Genomic DNA, 12,075 nt, shown 5'->3' with positions numbered 1-12,075 from the left:
GCTTGGTAGCACAGCTTCCTTCCACTAGGCCAACGTAGCTCTCTCTTGGTCATCGTCATTGTTATTGTTACTATAGTTTATTTAAATGAAACTAATAATACAGATAATGCGGAGAAGAGTTTGATGTAGCAGCTGTCCAGAATCTTGGTGAATTAGGTGTCAGCTGGCTGGAGAAGAGTCCTTGGACCCACACTTCAGTAACAGATAGACAGGTCAGCTGCATAAATATGGGGAAGACAAGACGTTTCACAGCTTTTTGCTTTGCATTTCCATTTCCATTTTAAACATATGTTGTTGCAGAAAAAGGATAAAGTATATTTATGATTATTAATAATGAGACACAGTCAGGAATGTGATAGAACAGAGAGCTTAAAACAGGGGGCCAGCAGTTTTCGACTGAAGATCCCAAGCCAGGCTTCTCTGTATCTTTATTGAAAATTACCTGGAAGTAAATCACAAAGGTAATTCAATGCAAATGATGCCAAGGTCTCTCTATTGAGAAAACCTGCTTGACTCAGGAGGGAGAGATTTGCAAATGCAAGAATCTGGTCAACTCTAGCTTGAACCATGTCTCCCCCACATCCTGAAATAGCATTCAGTTTATTACAAATATTTAGTTTTGGCTTCCCATAATATGTGTTACAACTTTACATTTTAATTAGCTACTCCACATATTTTTTTAACAGTGACTAAGAATGCAATGGTCCCAATCACCCTGACATAGAGATCTGAGTTTCCAACATGGAATGTTTCAGTTGGATACCAAACAAACCTTTGACACATAATGTACAAAAAGATCCTTAAAAAACCAAACCAAAACAACCAAAATAAAAGATGAATAAAATACTTTTCATGTTAGACAAGAAAAGGGGAAGAAAATATTAGGGATACCTTAAATGTAGTATTGTGAGGTTTCAATCTCTTGCTTTTTCTTAAAAAACTAATTGGAAAAAATAAAGCAACATCATAAGGCCCTATAAATGATGAAAAACACTATCTTGACAGTGCTTAAATGCTTCCATATAATAAATACAGCAGGGAGCAGAGCAAATATCACAGGTATCGGCTTGGTCTTTATTTCTATGTGTATAAAAAAAAATTAGGCTTCTTTGTGTGAACTGTATGGTGTTAGCTTGTGGGAGCTGGTCTTCTGTGCCAGCCCATCAGTGGCTGATTATGCCAGGCTCATTCTATAGCAGCAGGCTCCAGTGCCAGCTGTCTGCACACCATTTCCTGGGGAAGGAGTTTTTGTCTTCATTTGACTGCAGTGGGGGTTTCCTCCCTCAAGTACATGCTCATGTGTTCTGGAAGAACATATGTAATATCATCCCATGGATGATGATACAGCCCTTGCTTCAGCCTCTTCTAATCAAGATAATGTCCAATGAATCCCATGCTCCATCCAAGCACAAAGTTGCCATTGAGGCTCCAATGTCAATATATTTATCAGCTTCCTCCTGAGTAAAGGACCCACAGTGTCTGAGCATGTCTACAAATGCAATACCAATTAAACCATCAACGTTCAGGATAAGATTTGGTTTCTTTGAGGTGGTAATCTTCTCCACTTCAAGTGCATAATTGAGCAGAGGGGTGGCTGGGAAGTGCTGCTTCATGTAATCTTTGAGGATCTGCACGCACATGTCTGGGTTGTTTATCGATTTCACTCAGTGACTGATGTCCATGATCAGTTTTCCTTCCTTCTTCATCTTGTCCGCAAACTCCATGGGGATAATGCCACTGTCAAAGGCTTTACTGAACACCTTGGCTGCTGCATCCAAGGCACCCCCAAACCGATCCCCGATGGTGAGCATCCGTGAGGTGAGGCTATACACCAAGTCCTTCCCAGAGCGAGCACAGATGATGGTGTTGTGAGCCCCCTACACAGCAGGCTCATAGTTAGCTGTCACCATCAGGCACATCTCAGTGAATTGGCAAGAGTACTCGGGCAACATTCTCTGAAATCAGAGGAGGCCAAGGACCCCCTCCCCCCCAATGCCCATCTCCTCCTTGAAGACTTTGGTGATGGGCAGGCCTGCATAGATGAGCTCCTACCCTTGTTTGTCACAGATGCTGGTCATGAACGAGGGGGGTTTACGGATCAAGCCCAGCTCCATGGCCCAAGAGTAGTCCATGGACATCGTCGGGGATGGCATCTCCTGAACAGGTACAATGGCTGCTTTGGCCACAAGATCCTCATACAGAGACTGGATGAGTTCTCCAGGTTCATTGAAGCTCTGGGGCACAAATACTCCAACCTCTTTCAAAGCCTGGTTCTTGGCTATTGCAGAATCAGAAGCCTGATTGGTGCAAGCTCCAGCATGGCTGAACTGTACCTCCAAGGAGAACATGGTGGCACAGGTCCCAATGCACCAGCACACCACGGACTTGCTAAGGCAGCTCTCCTTGATGCCTCAGCAGATCTTATACTCCTCTGTGCCTCCTGTCTCCCCAAGAACCACAATCATTTTAACTCCTTGTGTGTCTTGGTAACAAAAAAATGATCCATGAATATTGAGCCACGTTATCTGTCCCCACCAATGGCCACACCTTCATAGATGCCATCTGTGGCCCGGGAGATGATATTATTGAATTTGTTGGACATGCCTCCAGAGTGTAACACATAAACCACGCTGCTGGGGTGGTACAGCTTGGAGGCCAGGATGTTGTCTAGCATCTCACCTGTATTACCAATCTTAAAGCATCCAGATTTGATGCCTCCAACAGTGGCAGGTCCAATAGTGGTCACTCCCTTCTTTTCTGCCTTTTTGATCAGCTTCCTCGTGAGGGCTTCTAGGATGCCTTCAGCTATGATGGCAATGGTCCGGATCTGTGCATAATTCATGGTCTCTATAGCTGAGCGCAGCGAGGCAAAGTTGATTAGCCCATCTACTTCTGGACGCCATGTTCTTAAAGACAGGGATCAGAATTTCCTTGTGACCCCAGTAAAACTTCTGCTTGTGGTCCTCAGAGAATGGGTAGACCATGGCAGCCACGGAGGGCTCATCTCAGGAGCACACGTAGTCAAAGTACAACATGCCTTGCATGGCCCGAGTCTGTATGCCCCACACAATGGCCTTGCTGTGGTGGCTGAAGAGTGTGGTGCTCTTTCCTTGTGGTATGAGAAGCTTGGCCTTCTTGGCAGGGGACACATCGTCAGCCTTGGACTCAGAAAAATGCTATTCTACTGGGAGCAGGAGTTGATATGCTCCCACTAGCACTGAGGAGAAAGTTTACAGTGTGTGCCGCTGTGGGTGACTGATTAGGGATGATGGGCCAGTGGCCCAGGGCCATGCCCACAATGGCTGTCATGGATGGGGATTCCAATGGTCTTCTCAACTTCTTTCATTACTCGCAAGCCCTTCTTGTAGTTGGGGTCGCCTCTCCAGACAAAGTGACCTTGTGATCCTTTAGAGGACCCTGGAAATCTCGAACTGCTCTCACAGTGCTCTTGAAAGTGGCAGCCACATTAATGAAGTTTGCAATACTGCCTCCAATGATGAGGATCTTACCATCCGGGTGCTTCTCTCGGGTCATGAGGGACAGGATCATCTTGGCAATCATAGGTCTGCTGCTCTCTGGGGGCACCCAAGTACTCCTCATAGTGCACCAGCTTGTTGACTCCCCCCCAGATCACAGATGGTGTCACGGTACACAACAGAGACACCACCCCCAGCCACTATGGTCCAGATCCTCCCCTTGGGGTTCAGCAAGGTCAGCTTCAGGCTTGCCCCACTTTTGGCATCCAGGTCTGTAATGTAGGCTTCCTCTACGTAAGCCTCCTGTCCAAAGGGGGGAGAGAACTCAATGTCACCCCATTTCACTTTGCAGATGTAGTTGGCCATGGCGTCCACATTGGCAGCCAAGTCAAGGATGTAGACATCATCTTTCGTTACAACACGGAGTTTGATCTCAAAGTAGGTGAAGTACAGGTCCTCATAGAAATTGAAGAAGCCCAAGATAAAGCTGGCCAGGATTTCTTCTTGTCTGCAGGAGCATGAGTCAGCAGGTGCTTCTTGATGTCCTCAGGATTCAGCTTCTCATCCACACCCATGAGCAATTTTTGGGCTTTGGCATCCACATCACCTACATCCACACCCCCCTTGTGGTGGAACAGGACATAGTCCCCTTCTTGGGTGGCGTAAATGCAAACATAGAACTCCTCTACCTGAGTGTGGGGAACGAAGGACTCAATCAGGAAGTTCTTAAGGAAGCCCTTGGCCTTGCTGACCATGGTCTCCTTTCCCAGCCGAAGTTTCAGCCAGGACTTGACAATATCCAGAGTCAGGTTGACCCCAACCAAGCCCAGCTTCCCACGTCACTTGATCAGCTGGTCCAGCTTGACCACCAAGTTCTGACTGAACAGCCAGGGGTGGTCCTGCAGTAGGCAAGCCTAGTCTGTGTCAGGGGTGATCCAGGCATACTTGAAGTGGTTCTGGATGGCTGAGGTGGTGCAGATGTACTCGTAAAGGAGTTCTTTGCCTGTTTGCTCCAAAATTGCCTTGGCAAACATGGCTGCAGAGGGATCCGCTTTTCCTCTCTGTGAAAGTCTATGTGTGGCACTCCCTCCACAGGGTTCAACTCACTGACCACTATCCAGAGTGCTCCAGCCCATAATTTCATGTTTTTTTAGAGGGTGTCGAGTTTTCTTGCTGCTCTTTTTCAATTTGTTGGAAATATTAACAAGTCAATGGTCATTTTTTCCTGCCTTTTGATGTGGTTGCTTATGGCTATAAATTGACCTCTGATTACTGCTTTGGCTGTTTTGGTAAGTGGTGTTTTCATTCTTTCAAGAAACATATTAATTTTATATTTTATTTCTTCTAGTACCCACTCATGTTCAAGCAAGGTGTTGTTCAGCTTCCAAAAGTACGTTTTTTTCTCCTTTTTCCTCTTGTTATTAATTTCTAATTTTGTGGCATTGTGGTCCGAGAAGATGCTTTGTACTATTTCTATGTTTTTTATTTTGTTGATGCTTGTCTTATGACCTAAAATGTGATCTATTCTGGAGAACATTCCATACACATTGGAGAAAAATATATACTGTGCTTTTGGGGGGTACATTGGCCTATAAATGTCTAGAAGATCGAGTTGGTTTATTGTGTGGTTTAATTCTTCAGTATCTTTGTTGAGTTTCTTTCTAGTAGTTCTGTCTTTTCTTGAGAGTGGTGTATTGAAGTCTCCAAGTACTATAGTAGTGTTGTCTATTTCCTTTTTCAGTTTTGTTAATGTTTGTTTTATATATTTTGCAGGTCTTTCATTTGGTACATAGATATTCATTATTGTTATGTCCTCTTGTTCTGTTGACCCTTTGAGCATTATATAGTGACGTTCTTCGTTCTTTGTGGTGGTTTTTGCATTGAAATTTATTTTATCAGAGATTAGTATCACTACTCCTACTTTTCTCTGGTTGCCATTTGCTTGGTATTTTTCCCCACCCTTTTATTTTTAGTCTTTCTTTATCTTCATTTTTTACATGTGTCTCTTGTAGACAACATATTGATGGATTTTGGTTTTTTTAATCCAATCTGTTGCTCTTTTTCTTTTCAGTGGTGCATTTAAACCATTCACATTTAGTGTGATTATTGAGAAGCAAGGTTTTATTGCTATCATTTTGTTGAGTTCTTTTTGGTGTTATTGCTAGTTACTTTGGTCCATCCTGCTTTCTGTGGCACTTCTGTAAGAAGGACATTTCTCAGTGTTTCCTGCAATGCTGGTCTTGATTTTACAAGCTCCCTTAGGTTCTGTTTTTCTGGGAATATCTTGATCTCTCTTTCATATTTGATGGACAGTTTCGCTGGGTACAGTATTCTTGGTTGACAGTTGTATTCTTTGACTGTTCAATATGTGTCTTTCCACTGTCTTCTTGCTTGTATGGCTTCTGCTGAGAAATCAGTACTTAATCTTACACTGTCCCTTATAGGTTACTCTTTGTTTCTCCCTCACTGCTTTCAGAATTCTCTCCTTATCTTTAGTTCTGGCAAATTTGACTATGATGTGCCTCAGTGTTTTTTTTTGGGAGTCTGTTCTACATGGTGTTCGCTCAGCTTCTTGAATATGTATTCTCTCATACTTCATTATGTGTGGGAAGTTTTCTTCTAGTTATTCTTTCACAATTTTTTCAGTGGCTTTGTTTGCTTCCACCTGTTCTGGGATTCCAGTGATGCGCTTGTTATTTCTTTTGATGGTGTCCCACATTATTCTTAGGCTTTCCTTTTTTCCTTCTTTTTTGATTCTGCTTTTTGCTCTAGCAGATCAGTGGTGACAATTCTATCTTCTATTTCACTGGTTCTGTGTTCCATCTCTTCAACTCTGTTCATGTGTCCCTCCATCATGTTGACAGTATCTGAAACCTTGGACCTCATATTTTGGATTGTGGTTTCTTGTTTTTCCAATGCCTCTTTAGTTATATATGCTTTGTTTTGGATTTTTTTAAGTTCCTCCTGATTTTTGCTTGCTGTGTCCTGTAATTCTTCAAGTTTGTTTTTCACCCGTTGAAAATATTCAATCATTATTCTTTTGAATTCTGTGTCAGAAAGTTCCATCAGATTTTCTAACTTCTGGAAATCTATTGCTACTGTGTCTCTTTTTTGGGGATGATATCTGGCTTTGGGCTTGTGTGGGGAGTGAGGTAGTCTGCTTCTTTCAGGACATTGCTGTGTTAGAGTGTTCTTGGTCTAACCTCACTGCTTTAGAGGAAGGTTGGGCAGGCACTCAAGTAAATGCATGTAGTGTGGGTGCACGCACAGACACACACTTGGGAGGGGGGAGGAGACATGCACACAGATGCACCCAGGAGGGGAGTGCAACGAAAACCTTGCTCAATATCCTGCTGTCCTGCTTGCTCCTGGCCAGTGGGTCCCACTGCTGCTCCCTGCTCCAAGCTGTGGCTCACTGTTCCCACTGTGACTTGCTGCACCACACAGAGGCTTGCTGTCCCTTGCCAACACTTGCTGCACCCTGCCGGTTCTTGCAGCTTTTGCAACTCTCAAATGTCCACATTGATACACAGCAATATTTTGAGAAGCACCTATATGCAGGCCTTGGACCTGACAGCAGTTTGTTCCCCAAAGTACCTGAGTAAGCACAGAGGAAGCCTATTGTTCCCTTCTGGAAGTGGCTTGTCACCTCCGTCGAGGGCCCCAGGACCTCCATGTTGCCATGTGGTCAGGCCTCACAGCAGTTTGTTCCCCAAAGTACCTATTTGTCTGGATTCGCAGAGAATAGTCGCAGCATGGGGCATAGTTGCAGTACGGGGAGTAGTCCAACAACAATGTTGTTGTTGTTGTTGTTATGTGCCGTCGAGTCGTTTGCAACTCATAGCTACCCTATGTACAACAGCCCTAAACCCTGCTCTATCCTGTGCCAATCGCATTGCCTCTGACACACCCATCCCGATTACCCTAGTCACTGAATCAATCCACCTCATAGAGGGTCTTCCCCTCCTGTGCTGTCTCTCTACTCTACCCAGCATGATGTCCCTCTCCAAAGACCTGTCTCTCCTTGCAACATGCCCAAAGTATGTCAGACAAAGCCCCAGAATCTTTGCCTCCAAGGAGTAGCCTGGTTTAACCCTCTCTAAGACGAATCTGTTTGTTTTCTTGGCAGTCCATGGTACATTCAATACTCTTCTCCAGCACCACAGCTCAAAGGCATCAATTCTCCTTCTATCCTTCCTAGTCATTGTCCAGCTCTCTGATGCATAACAAGTGATTGCAAAGACCATGGCCTGTATCAGGTGCACCTTCGTCTCCAAAGAGACACCGTTGCTCTTGAGTACTTTAGAGAGGTCCCTAACAGCAGACTTTCCCATCGCAATACGCTTTTTTGATTTTCTGACTGCTGGTGCCAAGAGTGTTGACTGTGGAGCCGAACAAACTAAAGCTGTGAACAATCTCAATCTCTTCGCCATCCATCCTGACTCTGCCAATTGGTCCAGTGGTGAGAATCTTTGTCTTCTTGACATTGAGCCTCAGTCCATACTGAAGGCTGCAGTCCTTGACCCTTTGCAGCAAGTGCATGAGGTCCTCCTCAGTTTCAGCAAGCAGGGTTGTGTCATCTGCATAACACAGATTGTTGATAGATCTTATTTTTGTTAAAATATTTACAATTTAATTTTGCCAGTTTAAAGCTTTGGGGTTTTTCTCCTGTCTTTTTTATCCATTGTTGCACGTTTTCCTCCCTTCCCTAGTTTACTTTTATTTTTTATTTTGGTGAAAGTTTACAGAGACTGGATTTTCATGATTTCCATTCATTCATTATTGCACACTTTCCCCCCTGCCCACCCCTCCCACCCAGTTCACTTTTCTCTTTGAAAAGTAAAAAAAAAAAGTTTTTCCATTGTTATATAATACCCACCCCAGCCCAGTCTACTCCACTCTCCAGCTTTCATTCTGGACTCTTGTCATGACAATAATACCTAATTATATAGTCTTTTTAAAAAAATATTATTGTTGTACAGTTTTCTCCCCTTGTCCTCCCTCAGTCCACTTGGCAATACATCTGTTTTTTTTTTTTTTTTTAGTTTTTCTGGCTACATGTTTATTCAACACAAAACAATTCTCTCCAACTTTACTGAGGTGGCTGACCACATCCGCCTCTAAACTGGAATTCAGTTGCTGACCCAGCCCAGCCTTGGCTTTCTTGTCAGCACCAGGAGGCACTGTGCTCCAACTGTATGTGTCTCTGTCAGCCTCCCCTCGAGTCAATCTTGCAGGTCGTTCACCTACCACACCTTTTGGTCGTGGCATGCCAGTCTCAGGACGGCTGGGGCGCAAGGTGGCAGGAACAATTTCAGGAGGCAGATGGAGGTAATCACGTAGATATTGGATACCCTCATTGGTAAGGTACCAGTAGAAATGTCTCCAGGCGAACTATACTTTTACATAACCTCGTGACTTGAGACTCTTCATGGGCTTCATGATATGAAGGTTGGGCACATTTTTCTCTGCCAGTTCAGGGTGCTTTGGCATGTGGACATCCTTCTTGGCCACCATCACCCCCTTCTTAAAAAAGAGTTCATATATGGCAATCCAATTCTTCTTGGGTATCAACATCTTGACGGTAGATGTGTCCAGAGCCAGGACTGGAATAGAAAGCCACAATTCCTCTTTTATTCTGTGCTGTTGTCATACATATAATGCCTAATCATATATCCCTTTTAAATAGTTCTTTGCCTCATCTGTTCCAGTGCAGTGTTTATTATCTACTCTTTTCCTAGTTTCCTCCAGCTTCCCACAGCTTTTGACATGCACATTTTGTGGCACCATTATTCCTGTTGTGCAGCTATCACCAAAATCTGTTGCCACACCATCAAGAGAAACCAAGTGCTTACAAAAAAAGACTACATTTTCCTCTTATTCTGCCCCTGTAGAGTATTCATAACATTTGGTCTTTATATAATTGCCTGTCCTAGATAGTTCATTGCAAGCTCTTCTGTCCTAGTGGTAAGAACCTGCCCTACTATGCTGAAGCCACGTAATTAAAATTCCTCTGTGGGAGGAATATAGACTGCTTCCTCCTCTGAAAACCTGCTAAGCATTTAGCAATGGGTAAATTCCGACTCCATAGTAGAAAACAACAGTAACAGTTCATTGATCCAAATGTCTTTTTTTAAATTAAATGTTTTTTATTAATGATTTTTAATGCATCATATATCTTTTTATAGCCTATTCTTTCCATTTAATTTTTCCCCTATTTATTCATTGTTGCACATTTTCCTCCGTGCCCACCCCTCCACCAGTTCCGTTTTCTCTTTGAGGAAATAAAAAACTTTCTTTCATTGATCTAAGTGTCTTTGAGCAAACAGATTATGTCTGGGGAAAGGTGCAACCAGAAATCTCCTTGTAAGTAAGGATGACAAAACTTAGTCTCTTATAAATTTAGTCGTCTTGCTTGGAGAGGCAGTTCTTTGGAAAAGGATATATAGATCATGTTGGAAAGATTGAGGTTCACTGAGAGAGGAAGACTACCAATGAGCTGGTTTGACATTATGACAGCAGAAGTGGGCTCAAATGTATCAGAGATGAGGAGGATGACACAAGATAAGAAAGGACAAGTCTGTTGTTGATAGAGTTTCTGTGAGTCATACGCCACTCAACAGCACCTAACAACAACAATAACATATTGCTCATATCAGTGAGATTATATAATTGAGCTTTCATGGTATGGTCTCTAGAGAATTAGGATGAATGGTTTAAATCCACCTGTGGTTCCTCAGAAGAAAGATGATCAATATTCTCTTGTGTGATTTTCAGTCTCGGAAATTTGCTGGAGGGTCAGCTATGAGTACATTCCATCTTGACAGCAGTGAGCTTAGAAGTAATATTTGTACGTTTTTTTTTTGGTATACCGTCAAATCACATCTGACAGGTACAGAAGGAGATTGCCCCTCCTTCTCCAGCAGAGCATCTGGTGGATTAGGAGGCTCCGTCTAACTTACTTTGGACATGTTGTGAGGAGAGACCGGTCCTTAGAAAGGGACATCATGCTTGGGAGGGTGAAGGGACAGCGCAGGAGAGGAAGGCCCTCTATGAGGTGGATTGATTCAGTGACTGGGATAATTGGAATGGGAGTGTCAGAGACAGTGCGATTGGCACAGGACAGAGCGGAGTTTAGGGCTGTTGTACATAGGGTCACTATGAATCGCAGGCGACTCGACGGCACATAACAACAACCACCTCTGGGATTGCAGTACAGCTTCTTACCACTAGGCCAATATTTGACCTTTTGTGATTGCTTTATGTCACTCACCACAGAGTTTTCAGGATTGAGTCATATTATAGAATGTACTGGAGTTCATTTTGTCTTTATGTCTGAGCAATATTCCAATGTATACATTTAGTTTATCCATTTATATGTTGATGTACATTTTTCTTGACATTTTGTTCTCTTGAAGAGTGCTTAAGTAAATATAGGTTGACATGTGCCTTACTGTTAGCAGTCCCACAAATTTTAAAATAATACGTAGCTGAATGTATTCCCATCTATTCTTTCTTCTTCCCCTTCTCCCATCTCACCTGCTGATGTGGCTCCATGAGATCAGACCAGAAGACCAGTCAGCCTGCAAAGGCAAAGAAAAGCCACAGTACTTTTTTCAGTGACAAAAATACAGGAAGAAAGCTTTCCTTTAGATGATTAATTTGGCCACGGATGAAGAATACTCTGGATAGAAATGATTGTAGGAGCAGCACTTTTTGGGTGGTTGTTGCAGAAACCCAGGTCATAGAAATACAATTAAAGACATTGAAGAAACAGAAGAATGAACAGTGAACAGTAGAAAAGGCTTTTCTACAAGATACAGTAAGTAATTAGCTCATCTTCCAGGACTAGACTAGGACTAAATGCAAAAGTCACAGGCAAAAACACATGTGTTTTAGGATTTTAAAACTGACCCTAAAGCTTATGTGCAAGAACTCAGTAAACAGGAATAGTACAAGAACGTTTTAGAAGGAGAAAAGGCATCGATGATAGATTGGAAAACATTAAGAGTCTATTGTAGTATAGAGACACTAGGTGGAAGTTGAAAGTGTGGATGCTAAGCTAAAAGAGAAATTTGAATTTACTCAAGGGTCCCTTCATATAAAGCTCTGGCATGCTCTTACCACTGAAATCATTATGGAGCATAATTCTACTCTAACACACAAAGAGCTAACACAAGTCAGAATTGATTGAACAGCAAATTTTGTATCATAAAGGTCAAATAATTAGACTAGAAAAGCCATTGTGATACTGAAGTAACAATAGATGCATGAATCAGTGGATTTGTAAAGGGAGCCTAGGAAGAGAAGATAATGTATATTAAGAATGTAAGCTGTTCTTATATGAAAAGGGGAAATAATGAATCAATAGGCATGAGTCATTGTTGAACAACATGGGAAAACTGTGGGAAAAGAAGTTGTCTTAGATTTTATTGTATCTTATAAGATATTATATATGTTGTTGTTGTTGTTGTTATGTGCCGTCGAGTCGTTTCCGACTCATAGCAACCCTATGCACAACAGCCCTAAACCCTGCTCTATCCTGCGCCAACCGCACCGCCTCTGACACACCCATCCCGATTACCCCAGTCACCGAATC

The 12,075-nt window shown here is 42.9% G+C and overlaps 1 pseudogene; it reads right to left on the bottom strand.

The window, feature by feature from the left end:
* Positions 1-1,254: 1,254 nt before the first annotated feature.
* LOC102862506 lies at positions 1,255-4,537 on the bottom strand (annotated as a pseudogene).
* Positions 4,538-12,075: the final 7,538 nt, after the last annotated feature.

Source organism: Elephantulus edwardii, unplaced genomic scaffold (assembly GCF_000299155.1).
Source record: "Elephantulus edwardii isolate Elephantulus edwardi_28Jun2011 unplaced genomic scaffold, EleEdw1.0 scaffold00246, whole genome shotgun sequence".
Lineage (NCBI taxonomy): Eukaryota > Metazoa > Chordata > Mammalia > Macroscelidea > Macroscelididae > Elephantulus > Elephantulus edwardii.
This window is presented reverse-complemented; position numbering and strand designations above follow the sequence as displayed.